Here is a 14,975-nt window from a genome sequence, read left to right as displayed (position 1 = left end):
AATTTCAAAATTTACATTTACAATTTGCGTGTAATTGCAAGACGTGGATCAATACGCGACAAATATCTTTTTAAGGTTTTATTTTCCAGTGATACCCCATGCCCTATTAGCCTTCTTTGACTAAGTTTCCATCCAGTTTTTTGCGATGTTTTGTTATCGACAAACAGAATATACGTAAAAAAAATGTGCGAAATTTGCTGTCTCCAGCCTGTTTCCATCCAACTGGCTTTTTATCGATAAAATGGTGTGCGTGATGACGTCATCCCCCTCAAAACAAACTGTCGCATAAGTTTTGTTGTATCGCGAAAAAAATCTGCCCTTGAGCCGTTTCCATACGTAATTTTGTGTATGTCGCAAATTATCTACCTTTTGTTTTCCACATTTCACCCCTCCACTAAACAAAGAAACAAAGAAATGGAGAGATTATTCAGACAGTTTTTTGAAATTTGCCAGCTTACTGTTATTTCAGTTTCACAAATAATTGGAATTGTACATAATATCCGAAGACGACAGCAGAATGAAGCAGTTGCTTGTCTGATAGCCCTAGAGCTCGAAGAAAGTACCCCAGTGCGACGAAACCCACGGGTATGGGAGAGACGACGGAATAAGACCTTCTGGGAGGAGGTGGTGGAGAGACACTTCACAGAAAATCTCTGGCTGCAACATTTTAGAATGACACGGCCGACATTTGAGATGTTGTGTGGATTCATCAGTCCTGATGTTGCGCCCATCACAGGTTGCCACCGACCACCGGTTCCAACCCAAAAGCGGATTGCCATTGCCCTTTACAAGCTGGCAACCTGCGCCGAGTATAGAGTAGTTGGAGAAACTTTCGGGGTTAGTAAAACTACAGTCCATCGATGTGTATATGCTGTGTGCACCGCTATTAAAGAAAAATTAATGCGCCGTTATATCAGACTTCCAACTGTAGCGGAGGCCAATGAAATTGCATACCGCATTTCCTTGGTCCATCTTGTGCCACAGATTTATGGTGCGCTGGATGGCACGCATGTGCCTATTCTTCCCCCGATGGAAGGCTACCGCGATTACATTAATCACAAAGGGTGGCCATCTATTGTTCTCCAGGCCCTTGTTGATGACAGGTGCATGATACGAGACATTTGCGTTGGCACTCCTGGAAGTGCCCATGATGCAGCTGTGTTTGCAGCATCGGATCTGTACAGGTGAGCCTACCTTTCAACATCCCTTCTCAGTGCGATAACAACTGAATTAGTACTGTAACCTGCTTCCCTTAAGGTTTTTAATTAAAACTGAAATTTGAATTAATATAAAATAACAACGTTTAATCAAAAAAAAACTAAAGTTAATATTAATGATTAAATTAAATTGAGGAAATAACGAGTCTCTTCATCAGACCATGCGAACCGCTCCGCCATTCTCGTTTTGATTGCACGTGATGAAAATGTGACACATTTATTTGCGCTAAAGCCCTTTTTTCCGACAAAAGTATTTCCAATGTAGTTTTTGCGACATCTGAAGTATCGATATGGAATTTATGCGCTAAAGTTAAACGGAAAAATATTATGTCGACATGTACAACATTTTATCGATAATTAGCATTTCCATCAGCTATATCGGTAAAAAAATTTGAAGCGCTAAATATTTTTTCGCAAAAACTCCTTGGATGGAAACCTGCTTATTGTAAAGTGCCAGTGAAGGCAAGATATTTTTTTAAATTTATAGAAAACTCTTAACTTTAGGACACAGTTTTGTGTGGCAAATGCTTATATAGCATGTTTGTAAACAAATAACTTCAACTTGTAAATACCAAACATATCTTTTACAGCCACTTCAGTTCATAACTCGCTGAATATAAACACCTTCCTTCACCATTCAAGTCTTTTCAGTTAATCTAAATAGCTTTTATCAAACATTTTTTGGAGTTTATGTTTACACTTTTTTGTGGTTCTTTTACAAAATTCATATTTTCAAAATTAACATTCTGGGGAGTGGCAAGTCACCTGGGGCCTCATTTATAAACGGTGCGTACGCACAGAAATGTTGCGTACAAACGTTTCCACGCTCAAATCGCGAGGTATAAAACCTAAACTTGACGTAAAGCCACGCACATTTCCACGGTAACTCATACCTTGGCGTACGCAATTTCTCCGCTCGGTTTTGCAGACTGGCGGCACCCAGCGTCAAAGCAGTGCTACTGTTCCTGCGTGGTCGCCCTTTCTTTCTTAGCTCCACATTCCTGACGCGGCTTTATAAATAAACAATATGCAATTAGTTTTAGTGTATTAGTGTAATGCATCTGATTGTAATTAACCTGCAGCAATATAATGGTCCAGGGAATAGCCATAGTATTCCAAATACCATAACTGCTTTAGCGTTGTAACTCTCACTGCAATTTCTTCTTCTTTCAGCTGCTCCCGTTAAGGGTTGCCACAGCAGATCATCTTTTTCCATTTTACTCTCACTGCACCACTCGGAGTATTTATATCACTGTATCTGAGCGGGGAATCACAGCAGCAGCTAATTGGAAAGAGAAATATCGGTATACAGCATGAAGCAGACGCTTACACAGCCACGGCAAAACGCTTTAGAGACTTCCCAGTACGGACTTCGCGGTTTAGAAAAGGTTTCATCCCAAGAACTCTAAACGCACTCAATCAGTCCATCAAGTGCTCCTTGTAGAACTGTTTACTTATAAGTACAATTACCTCAATGTAAACTTGCACTACAGTTATAATATTGCACAACCTGCGCCACTTTATAAAGCGCGTATTTACATATGATGACAGTATTCATTTTTAAGATGAAATGCAGCAAAATATGTTGATTATATTATACAGATAAAACTTTAACTTCATTTAAATAATCTTTATTGTTAATAATTAAACATGTGAGGACATGATGCCGCAGTGCTAGCTAGTTCAGGGATTGTTCCTGCATTGCGTTGTATTCTTGCTGGTGCTGACGCGACACTGGAAGGATAGTCGGATAGAATAAACATGTACTACGAAGATCTTTCAATGTTCCTGAAAAGTTTTGAAGAATCGGCGTTTTAAGCTTACAGATGGCTTCACGTCTATTACAGAGCTGATTGTGTGGCGATTGAGTTTTTGGAGAAAGAAAAGCAAGGACAGGAATTGGAGGTTAGTACATTTGAAAGAGACAGTACTGCTGTGATAAATTTTTTCATCGAAGGTCATGCATGGCACCGCAAGCCTCTTGCGTGAGACATGAACAAGCACTGCGCCACCGTGTCCCCATGTTTAATAACATGCTTTCATTCCTATCATCATGAAAAAGATATCACGTATACATGTCAGTATTTTAATTATTCAGAGAGCTGTAATATCAAGAATGTAATGGATTATGTGTCCTGTCGGAGAAAGAGAAAGCCCGTTTAAGAAGCAGGTAGTGATTCACACACACAGAGCACATAGAAGATCAAATACGGAACAAAGCATTTAATGTGCCACTTTAGTTACAATGGGATTTGAGAAACTAGTAAATTAAACGATTTTAAGATGAAGTTTATGATGTTTCTACTTTAATGGCAAAATAAACTACGTGATTAAAGTGGAAATTTCGAGATTAAAGTTGACATTTCGTGCTTTTTTCCCACTGTGTGCCTATTTTTTTTGTCTGTACCCTACTAAGCTTTCATATGACACTCAGACGCTGGGCTACGACTTGCTTTTTCACGGCAACTTTGATATGTGATTTCTTTTTTATTTCGGGCACTGTGCGACTTTGTGAACTTGAGCTTTGAGTTTCTCCGACACACTGTCACTCGATCAACTTCCTTTTGTTGATTATACCACTGTTTAAACCAACAAATAGTACGTTTTTCCTTTGCCTCCACTTGGTATTCGCTGAAATTCTTATATTTCCCCCCGTGCTTTTCCCATTGTCTTTTCACAGAAGGCTATTTATATTGATTTGCATATTCAAAGAGGCGTAATTCTGGGAGGAGTTGGGGCGTGACAGAAAGCGCGTACACGTGCGTTACTTTTCACGCCGATCGGGATTTATGTAGTGGAAGAACATGAAAGTTTGTGTATGTACAGATTCCTGCATCTGGATTTTTCTGTGCGTATGCACATTCCCGCTTTTGTGCTTACGCCATGTTATAGTGTGAGTTCTACGCACGGCGTTATACATTATACATGAGGCCCCTGGTCAAGACATTAAAATGTGAATCACTACAGATGGTTGTTGCCTGTTATGATTTGTAAGATGTTGCCTGGTGATAAGCTACAGGAAATCAACATTAATAAAGTTTATTTTCCTCTTTAAATTGTTGAAAAAGCTGAAAAAGTGTTGAAAAACATAAACATGTACTATTCACAAATCAAAGTGTCAAATCATTAATTGGTTTTTGACAGTTTTAATGTTGTAATGATCCTCATACACATTTGTTTGAATAACCCTTAATCAAGCAGTCCACCAGACAATAATAGTCACCTCACAGAAGTATTGTTTTCAGTATACAGTATGTGTTATTTCTTTAAATAAGTTAAAAATAATATTAATTTGCATTTCTGTTGAGCAAGTTTTTGTTACTGACCTGAGGAAGCACAACTCCAGACCGTTGAATTTGGAACCTGGCTCAGTTACTGCCTGTGTGAGTTTTGTGCGTTCTCCACATGCTGGTTTCAACCAAAGTTCAATAGATGTGCATTGTAGGTCGATCGGTAAGTCTAAATTAGGCAGATACTAGTTTCAAAGTTCAGAGCAGGGCTGGTTCCTGACTTGCTGATTCTGCCAACATGGGCTTTGCCCACTGCCACAAACTTACTTTATAATAAACAGTTTCAGAAAGTGTATGACTGACCTTTTTAATCTTTTCAGAATTCACTATTTATTTCTCATTGTAGTGCTGGAGTTGGGCGAACAGGAACATTAATAGCTCTGGACCACCTTATCCATCAGATAGAACGGAACAACACAGTGGATATTTATGGAATAGTCTATGAGCTTCGGATGCACAGACCACTGATGTTGCAATCTGAGGTATCGCCTTTCTTTTACACAAATGCATCTATAAAACAGAATGGAATTAATTTGTTTCTACTAGTTTCTGGGCAGAGTGGTGGCTCTGCGGCTAGTTATCTGCACTGGCAATCGGTAGGTTGCTGGTTCAAATCCCATAAATGCCAATAGGGACTGTGCTCTGTTGGGCCTTTGATCAAGGCCCTTAACCTGCAATTGCTTCATCCTGGGTAAGACGTTCATCATGTCGGTCCTCCAGCCTGCAGGGAAAAACCTGGGGGTTGGTGGCAGAATTGGCACTCCAGCCACCATAAAAAACCTCACACTGTTCCACTAGTGTGGTGTTGAGGTGTCACCCATTGCAGGGCTGCACTCGGGTCCTAATCTGGGATCCTGAGTTGGTTTGTCGTGTGGTGGGTGCGGCAATGCGCTGTATCAGTGCCCGCTCCAAACCTCTCTACTAGTTCCTATATTTGAAATATTAGAGGTTTTCAATGGTCTGACACGTTTCAGACACGCACAAGACAATTATGACCATAATGTGTATCTTTGTATTTGTCTGTTGCCTCTGTGTGTGTGTGTGTGTGTGTGTGTGTGTGTGTGTGTGTGTGTGTGTGTGTGTGTGTGTGTGTGTGTGTGCTTGTTGCACGTGCAACCCTGAATGGATTGAGCAATCTTAATCAAAAAGGATTTTGGGAATTTCCATTGCATTAAACAATTTTATAACATAATTGTCCGTAAAGTTCCTCATTTTAAAAAAAAAGGCTCAAATAAAAGTCATTGAACACTAACAATAGAAATTGTTGATGCTTCCAATGAATTTGTGCCTGGTGGTATTTCACATCTAAAAAAAAAATGTTGTGTGTGGTTTGAGTTCCTACAGTACCCTCTGCATTCCTCTTACCAGTTTAACCTTTGTCCCACCTAACTTCACTAACAAAAGCTCACCAGGTGGTCTTTAAACCGCACCTGAGCTGACCCTGAAATTAACCTGCAAGGCCAGGCACAGCCTTTTAGAACCCTGTGGCATTTTCAGTAGTGTGCCACTAAACCACACCAAGATCCATCTGTTCAACACAAATGTGAAGTCAGTACTTTTGTACGGGGCCGAAACCTGGAGGACAACCAAAAACACCACCCGAAGAATCCAGACTGTCTCAGAAAAGATCCTCCACATTCGCTGGCCACACACCATCAGTAACACTAATCTATGGGAAAGGACCTGCCAACATTCAGTAGAAGCAGAAATCTGGAAGAGAAGATGGGGATGGATAGGGCACACCCTACGCAAACTGCAAACCAGCATCACCAGACAGGCTCTCAGATGGAACCCCCAAGGAAAGCGGAAGAGAGAGGCCATCCAAGAAACACCTGGCGATGCGACCTCGAGGCAGACATCACAAGGATGGGCTACACCTGGAGTCAACTAGAAAGAATGGCTCAGGACAGAAACCTCTGGAGATCTACCTTTGGCGGCCCATACCCCGGAAGGGGTGGAGGGCATAAGTAAGTAAATAAGCCACTAAACTGCCCCTTGTTAAACGTTTTACGTTGGCTTTTAGCCCTGGTGTAATTTTGACCGAGTGTTAACTGTTTTCTAAGTCTTATTAGCACTCATTCTGCTCCCACTTGTCAGTTTTTTCGATTTTCTCTAAAGACTTACGTTTGTCCGTTAACATTACTGAAAAGCACACTTCATACCCTGTTTATGTTGATTTGCTTTCGCTAAAGACTTTTATACTGAGATTATGGTTACTTGTTCCTTGTACTTCTGCATTCCCTAATGCCCACCTTTAGCTGGAATGACTCAGATGTTATCATAGAAAAGGTCCTTGTGGTAGAGCTCACAGCCAGAAAAAGACTTAGGAGTCCAAATGAGAACAAATGTAGCGTACTTGTTAAAACAAACACACACAGGCATAAAGTAAATGTAAATAAAGAAGGACAGAAACTGTCAAATCAAACAGTGTGGAGCAGTGGTTGCCAACCTTGCTTTGGCCATGCCCCACCTAGGCCTTTCTAAAATCATGATGTCCCCTACTGTAACATATACCTTATTCTTATTATTACCTCTTCAAAAAGTGAACTCCTACTCACGTGGAGGAAGCCCATAATCTTTTTAATTTGGTCTAAACAAGCTTCCAAAGAACATGGAAACGAAAGAGGGAAAGGATAGTTGAAGTACTGACAAAGAAATCACTAAGAAATTATAAAAAAAATAATAATATGAAGTAATATGAAAATACAACAAATGCAGTTTTGAAAACATATAATAAGAGACATGATATTCATAAATATAAAATAACTTCAATGGCTGCTTTTTATGTAATATTTTGATCATTTTATATTTTTGTTATATTGCAAAATGTTATAATAATTGTTACAGTTCATATTATTTTAATGGTAAAAATGATTTCTAAGTAGAAAAACCCAAGCCAGTTGTAAAATCATAAATTAAAGGGTTCTTCACCATCCCTTCTATGTTTATATAAATATATAAATGTCTCTGTAAAAAATAAAAATAATTTGTTTATTTTTTTCTATCATTTTTAACAGTGAGTTTCTGTTTTTTCATTTTATAAATTGTTTAACATACCTAAATTCTCGAATTGCCCCACCCCCCTAAAAAATCAAAATGCCCCCCAGTGAGGAGTGCGCCCCACGTTGGGAATCACCGCTGTAGAGACAGTACCCTGCTCCAGTGTGCCTGATGGGGTGGTTTTCCCCCTTGTCCACCTGGTCATAACATTAAATAGAACTCCTCTCGTCCTGTTTTATCCCACTGTATTCTTTGGTGACCTTAGCTCTCTCCTCCCACTGTTCCCCACAATTAACATGGTTCCACTTGTCCTTGATTGGGACAAGGAGGCATTCAGATACCCCACACACCCTTGTTTCACCTCATTCACTCTCTGTTTAAGGTAAGGATCAGTTAGCCTGGTGTAAGCTAATCCATCTGGTGCCTCTGGTACCTCTAGTGTCTTTTGAACACATTACATATTTCTGTACTGCCCACCTCTGTGCTTTCTCTTTACTGGTTCGCACCCAGCACAGACACTGGGTATCCATATCCCATGTGGCTTCTTTGTTGACCTCTCTAGTTCTCTTTTTCTCTTTGACCTTGAGGTCTTATGAAACACTTTTGTTTGCCCTGTGCTATTCTGATTGTTCCATTGTTCTTTGCTGAGCCCTCCACCTATGGTAGGACATACAAATGCAAAACACTAGTAAGATTTATTGTATTTCAAAAGTTCTAATCAGTTTTGCTTGTTTCCAGGACCAGTATGTATTCCTGCATCAGTGTGCCATGGACGTCATCCAATCGCAACAAAATTCAAAAACATTTTGGATGCATCAGAATATTGAAAGAATGGAAAGCCATGAGAACATTGCACCAAGAAAAGGTCAAGCAGACATTTATCAAAATTTGTGAAGTGAAGCTTATTGTCATTTACAAAGCCACGTTGCTTCCAGTTGTGTTCTAAATAAGGAAAAACCAGAGGCTGCTGGTATATACAAAGGTCACATGTTCTCCTTGGATATTTTAGTTCACTGTACAAGTTCACCAGAATTCAGCTGTGGAGACCAAAGGAAAGCTAAACAAATTATGAAATAGATAAACCAGTCATTGAGGCAGATCTATAATTCATTAACATATGATTGCTGCAATTGATTTTGAACATGTAGATTATGAATAAATAGATTAATATATTATTGTTTATCCTGCTACCATATTTTAAATTCAGTTTACACGCACACCGTACAATGTTCTTACTTATGTATCTCTTACAGATTTGCAACAGTAGAACAAACAAAAAAGACAAAGAATACAATGGCACACATAGAGTGCCACATGATTATATGTAATATCCATACGATAACAATCACGCATTTGTCAATATGAGTCGCTGGGGGGATTGTTATGTTTAGTGTTGAACAGAGAAATTCACCAAAGCGTTTTTCATATCGAATTTGTTTAGCTTGCCAGTGACCTTGTTTGCTGAATATTACCTAGTGTAGCCAGCTTAGATAAATATTTTTTTTCCCAGAGCCCCATGATATTTTGCGAGGCCAGAGTGACGTCACAGAGCTGTAGCAGCCACTTTTGGATGGAATGGCCCATCTGAGTATATAACATTAGTCCTAGTAGTGGGCTAAAAATTAGGAGAAAACTTAAACACAACACGCACACACAGAAGAGAACAGGAAACATACGGATGTTATTGTTTCTTAAAGAAATGTCTTTTTGTATGGGGTTGCAAGTGACTAGTGTGCAATATGTGAGCCTACTCCTTTATTAGTATTACCCAAACTGCTGGGCAGTTCATGTAGATGGCATAAGTGGAGAAGAAACATAGTGCTTTAGCGTTGTGCTTATTTGGTAGCAGTGGCAGTAACTGAGCAAAGGCATCAGGGAAAGAGGAGGTTTCAGTTCAAAGGAGGTGATTACCTGCTAATCTATGGGGCCAAGCGTCAGTGAATTCACACTTCCTGCTGCTGTTGCACTGCAGGAAATTTTACTGTTCTGTTATTTAATTGGATCAATTTTATCTCAGGGAGGTATGGTGGGTGGTGTTTGGCACTGCTGCCTCACAGCTCAGGTCATTTTTATGTCACAATAATTAGTCCAACACTGTTAGCAGATGCTTCCCTTAACCGTAGGGACACTTTAAAGGACATTGGACCATTATAATTCATTCAAAACTAGTTCGGTTTCTCTTTCCGTACTGAGTTCATTGAGTTCACAGAAGCTCCTGAACTCGAGGCAAAGTAAATTCCGTGGGGTTTGCTCATCACTAAATAGGATGTGTTGAAAGGGAAACATTTATTTCTCCTCTGATAGTTTTTTTTTCTCAGCTTCTTAATGAAATGTTGAAGGTTGTGGGAATTTGGTGATTCAGCTGCTATCAATATCTATGTCACAATCAGACTGTTGTTTTGATATTTTATAAGTTCTCCTTATTTAGACCTTGCTTTTCGGGTTTTAGAGGTGAAGGAATTTTGTGGTCACATCAGTTTTTATGCTTGATATGTTTAACTGATGTTGAAAATAAGTAAGCATGTTCTGTGACATCATTTTGAGGGGCTTTTGTCGATGCAGTGGTGCGGAAGGGTCAACCAAAAGTGTACAACATGTAACCTGTCTGCGCCAAAGGTATAAAGGTGGTGTTGTGCACTTTCTAGTTGTCCTTGATTTGATTCACCGCAAACCTTAAAACTAGTAATTATTTGATGTTTTGTAAATATATTTAATTAATAAGTTTTGGCTCTGCTTTTTGACTACTATTTAAGATTAATATTTTTGGATGTTTACATGTGTGGTTGTTGGTTTTTGAATTTTGGTCTTCCTACCTTACTGTGATTCTTGTTTCATGTATTGAGCCCTGGTTATTTGTTTTTTGACTTTCCAGTTACGACTTTCTGCTTGCTACTTTAGTTACGATTAATCTCTCAATTATTTTGCAACTAAATGCAGTCGGCATAATCTACTATCCAGAATTTGTTTACAACAAAGTAACTTTTCCTTTTCGTAACATTTTGGTTTTTCCTTGAGCAATGGTATTTTTGCTCCCATTGTTAGGATGTGATGGTCAGCTGCTGTGTTCCCAGTTGTTCCGCAATGGAAGGTCATGTATGCAACCATTCAGAAAGTTCTTGTTAAAAATTCTTGGCTTTCAAACTTCTAGCTTAGTTTTTGACATCTGTTATTGTTGGTATGGCACATGGCAGAATGTACATTTTGCGTTATTATGTGTGTTTTTTATTTTTTAGAATGGAGATTTATATCAATATTTAGGTATTTCTACAAATTTTTATTCTGTTTTCATTCGTCCCAATTTTAGGAGACTAGTCACGTGATCATGGCCACCACGCTCCTTACATCACAGGTAGTGAAGGTATAGAGATGGCTGCATTTCCATGTTTTAGTATCCCTTGGTTGGATAAACAAAGAGTTTAGAGTAGCTAGTTCCTAAACAGGCAGGCTAAGCTCTAGGTTTCATGTTGGTTGTCCTTGACTTTCGATTTTCCGGTTTGCTCTTGTGTCTTGTTTAATTGTTCTCTCTGATTATTCTGACTTTGACCAATTTTGTGTCCTTCAATACGTTTAGCCAAATTTTGCTATTTCTAGTAATCTATTCTATTCTACCAATAATACCTGGAGACAAATGTCTCATTATATTTAGGATTTATGCTTCGTTTTAATTTTTCTTGGGTTTTCCTGAGGCTGAAAATTCATCTTGGTGTCATTTTAGGGATTTTACAATTATGTAGTCAGGATTTTATTTAGATGGTCTGTTTTGAAGTTGATTATTTTTGACCCTTTGTTGGTTTGATGATGGCTGCCACTCTTTTATGGCTTTTGCATTGCTCGTTTCCATGTATGGGTATTAAGATTCCAAGCAAACAGTCACTAGTACTTGAGATTGGACCAAACGTAGCAACTTATTTTCTTTCATACGTTCATTACTGGTTATTGAAACAAAGCTCTGCCTTTTGACTCCAGTTTTTGGATTATAATTTCAAACTTTTTAGTCTTCTTTCTCCTGGATTCTTATTCAACATCTACTTTGCCCTGAGTGATTTTTTTTTATTCAGAACAACCTCATTTTCTGTCTCACAATTTAGTTTACTTGTTTGTGCCATTGACTTCCCTTTATTTGTTTTTTGGTAATGTTTTTCTTCTGCTTCCTGAAAGGATTTGCCCTTGTGGCCTGCCATTCCTCCTTATTGCTTCTATGACATCAAAACCTTCGTACATCCTGAGGAATTCTAGACTACCATGGAGACAGCCAACATAAAAGGTTCCGAAATGCAGCGTCCACATGGCACTGCAACAGGACAATAAAAACATCAACTTTATTTTGCTGCACACTTTTCAGAAACCAATGTCAGAATTTGATTCTTTGGTTCCTAAAACCACCCATTTGCTGTACAGCTCAATAAAATTCATGCAGGAAAGTAAAAAGGTTTACTAATCATATCATCTTAGAAGTAAAGCTTTGTTTGAAAGCACTCTTCATTTTAGGGAATTTTAGGTTTTGAAATCTTATCTTTAGTTTTGACTTAAACTTGATAGTAGAAGTCTGAGCTTCATTTCATGCTGGGATCTGCATCTGTGAGATCTGTGAGACACCACGAGGCTCTGTTTTTAGCTAGGAAATTGTAAAATGCATGGATATAATCTACTCTATTAATACATGTAATTATATTCTGCTATTGCTGTTATTTATGACTATGGCTTATTGTTACAAAAACATTTACTAAACAAATTGTGATATTTTTATCTTTGGTAAATAAAAAAACTAATAAAATGCTCCATCTGTCAAAGCTTTTAACTAAGTTCTTCAGTAGACAGATATTTTCTAACTTGTTTGTTTTTTTAAAGAAAGGTGTTGAAGGAGGAGGAGGAGGAGGAGGAAGAAGTGATGTTTTGCTCAACAGAGTGAGGTATGGAGAGTTAGAATAGAGGGAACCCTTCAGATTCTACTCAAAACATTGTTATCACCCTTATACCTCTTACTAAGACATTTCAATTGTTTTGTGAAATATTTATGAAGAAACATCTCCGCATGCTTCACGGCTCCATATTTTTGGGCCGGGGTCCAGCCTGTGCACCTTTGTGAAGTCTGCATGTTCCTCCCTCGTCTATATGAGTGTTTTCCTAGTATTCTGGTGTTCTTTCTTCTTCCCCAATGAACTAGCACCAATCTGAATGTGTCCTATAGACTGGTGCCCAGTCCAGGGTTGGTTCCTCTCCTCTTCCTGATTCTTAAAGCATGGGCTTTGGCTCCTTGGTTATCCTGAATTGTTGTAAGTAGATTTGGTGATCAATTAACGGACAGATGAAGCTACAAATATGTCTTCAAAATATTTCTGCAAAAAAAAAAATATTTGAAACATTCTAAGGAGAGAAAAGTCAATGATGAACCTCTTGTACCCCCAAGGCCTAAACACAAAAATAAACACTTTTGTTTTGTTCTGTGGCTCAGGTGATTTAAATTTTACATCTCATTTTGGTTGTAATCAAGATCAGCAAAACCAAGGAACTGGTTACAGTGATCCCTCGCTCTATCGCGCTTCGCCTTTCGCGGCTTCACTCCATCGCGGATTTTATATGTAAGCATATTTAAATATATATCGCGGATTTTTCGCTGCTTCGCAGGTTTCTGCGGACAATGGGTCTTTTAATTTCTGGTACATGCTTCCTCAGTTGGTTTGCCCAGTTGATTTCATACAAGGGACGCTATTGGCAGATGGCTGAGAAGCTATCCAGCTTACTTTCTCTCTCCTCTCTCTCTCTCTCTCTCTCTCTCTCTCTCTCTCTCTCTGCGCTGACGTAGGGGGGTTGTGAGCAGGGGGGCTGTGTGCAGCTGCTTCCTGAAGGACATGCTGAACGGAGCTTCGCATACTTAAAAGCTCAAAGGGCACGTATTGATTTTTTTTTTGACTGCTTGCTTTGCACTCCTTTGAAAAGGAAGATATGTTTGCATTCTTTTAATTGTGAGACAGAACTGTCATCTCTGTCTTGTCATGGAGCACAGTTTAAACTTTTGAAAAAGAGACAAATGTTTGTTTGCAGTGTTTGAATAACGTTCCTGTCTCTCTACAACCTCCTGTGTTTCTGCGCAAATCTGTGACCCAAGCATGACATTCTAAAAATAACCATATAAACATATGGTTTCTACTTCGCGGATTTTCCTATTTCGCGGGTGGCTCTGGAACGCAACCCCCGCGATGGAGGAGGGATTACTGTATTGACTTTTTCTGCACCATAGCGCCTCTATGTCTGCTCATTATTCAAAGAGTGGATGTAGAGGTGGCCCACTCCTACAAGGACTTCGGGGCCCACATCAGTGACAGGCTGCACTGGTCTCGTGACACAGAGAGGAACTACACAACAAAAGCAGGCTCTTTCCTCTTAAGAGTCTGTGTTCCTTTCATGTGGGTAGGTGACATTCTTCACATCTTTTATAATTCTGTGATGGCCGGTGTGGTATGCTGGGCAGGTGACATCACTTCAAGAGAATCCCACCGAATCAACAAGCTAGCTGAAAGTGATAGACGTTTTATAAATGCATTGTAACTTTACTTACTCAAAAACCTGCCTTTCATCCCCCAGGCTTACTTCCTAAAACGTGAAGCTATATTCATCCTGTCACCAATATTTTGAGCTCATAAAACAAAATCCACGCTTCTGACATCACTGGTAGAATATTGAAGCCTGCACTTTAAAACCATGAAAAACAGTGGCAGTGCAGTCAAGAGATCACGTCGCTTCAAAGTTACAGCTTCATTCTCCCTTAACAACAACCCCCCCCCACCCCACCCCAAATTAACAAAATCCTAATCAATAAGTAAAGCATGACTCCTGAAGCAATGCCAGCTGAAACAAGTGATCCATTGGATGGACACATTTAACCTTTCCCTGAGTGAGCCAGCAGTTCCAATGGGTTTTAAAAATACAAATATCATTCTAGTGCCCAAGAAAGCAATGTGGAAGGCCTAAATGACTATCATCCAGTAGCGCTGACTCCAATTATTATAAAATGTTTTGAGATACTTATGCTGGGACACATTAAGAGTGTTATTTCAGACTAGCTGACACCAACCGTAGTATATGGCGGTGTAAGAATAGGAACGGAAACAGTGAGAAAGGAATTCAGAAATCAAGAAGAAATAAATACTTCTTGAAAGACGCAGTGTGCATGTTGAATTTCCAGCCAAGCAGGATTACATGTGAAAGTGATTAATAAATCAGGCTTTCCGAATTTACGTACTATGGCCATGGCATCCTGATAGTTTAGTTGCATGTACCTTGGACTTCTTGGAAATGTGGACAGTAATGTGATTATTTTGCCTACACGAACATTGTTATTTTCAGCGTTGCTTGCAGTGCGTCTGATAGTACCACGCGCAGATCTTGTTGATGTAATATGAGATAGTTGAGACGCGCGCCCTCTGTTTTAACATACGCATCTACGACGTACTGTTGGAATAGTTTGCCG

The sequence above is a fragment of the Erpetoichthys calabaricus genome, chromosome 2 (genome assembly GCF_900747795.2).
Source record: "Erpetoichthys calabaricus chromosome 2, fErpCal1.3, whole genome shotgun sequence".
NCBI classification, from domain to species: domain Eukaryota; kingdom Metazoa; phylum Chordata; class Cladistia; order Polypteriformes; family Polypteridae; genus Erpetoichthys; species Erpetoichthys calabaricus.
The sequence above is the reverse complement of the archived record's forward strand: the minus strand, read 5'-3'. Positions refer to the sequence as shown.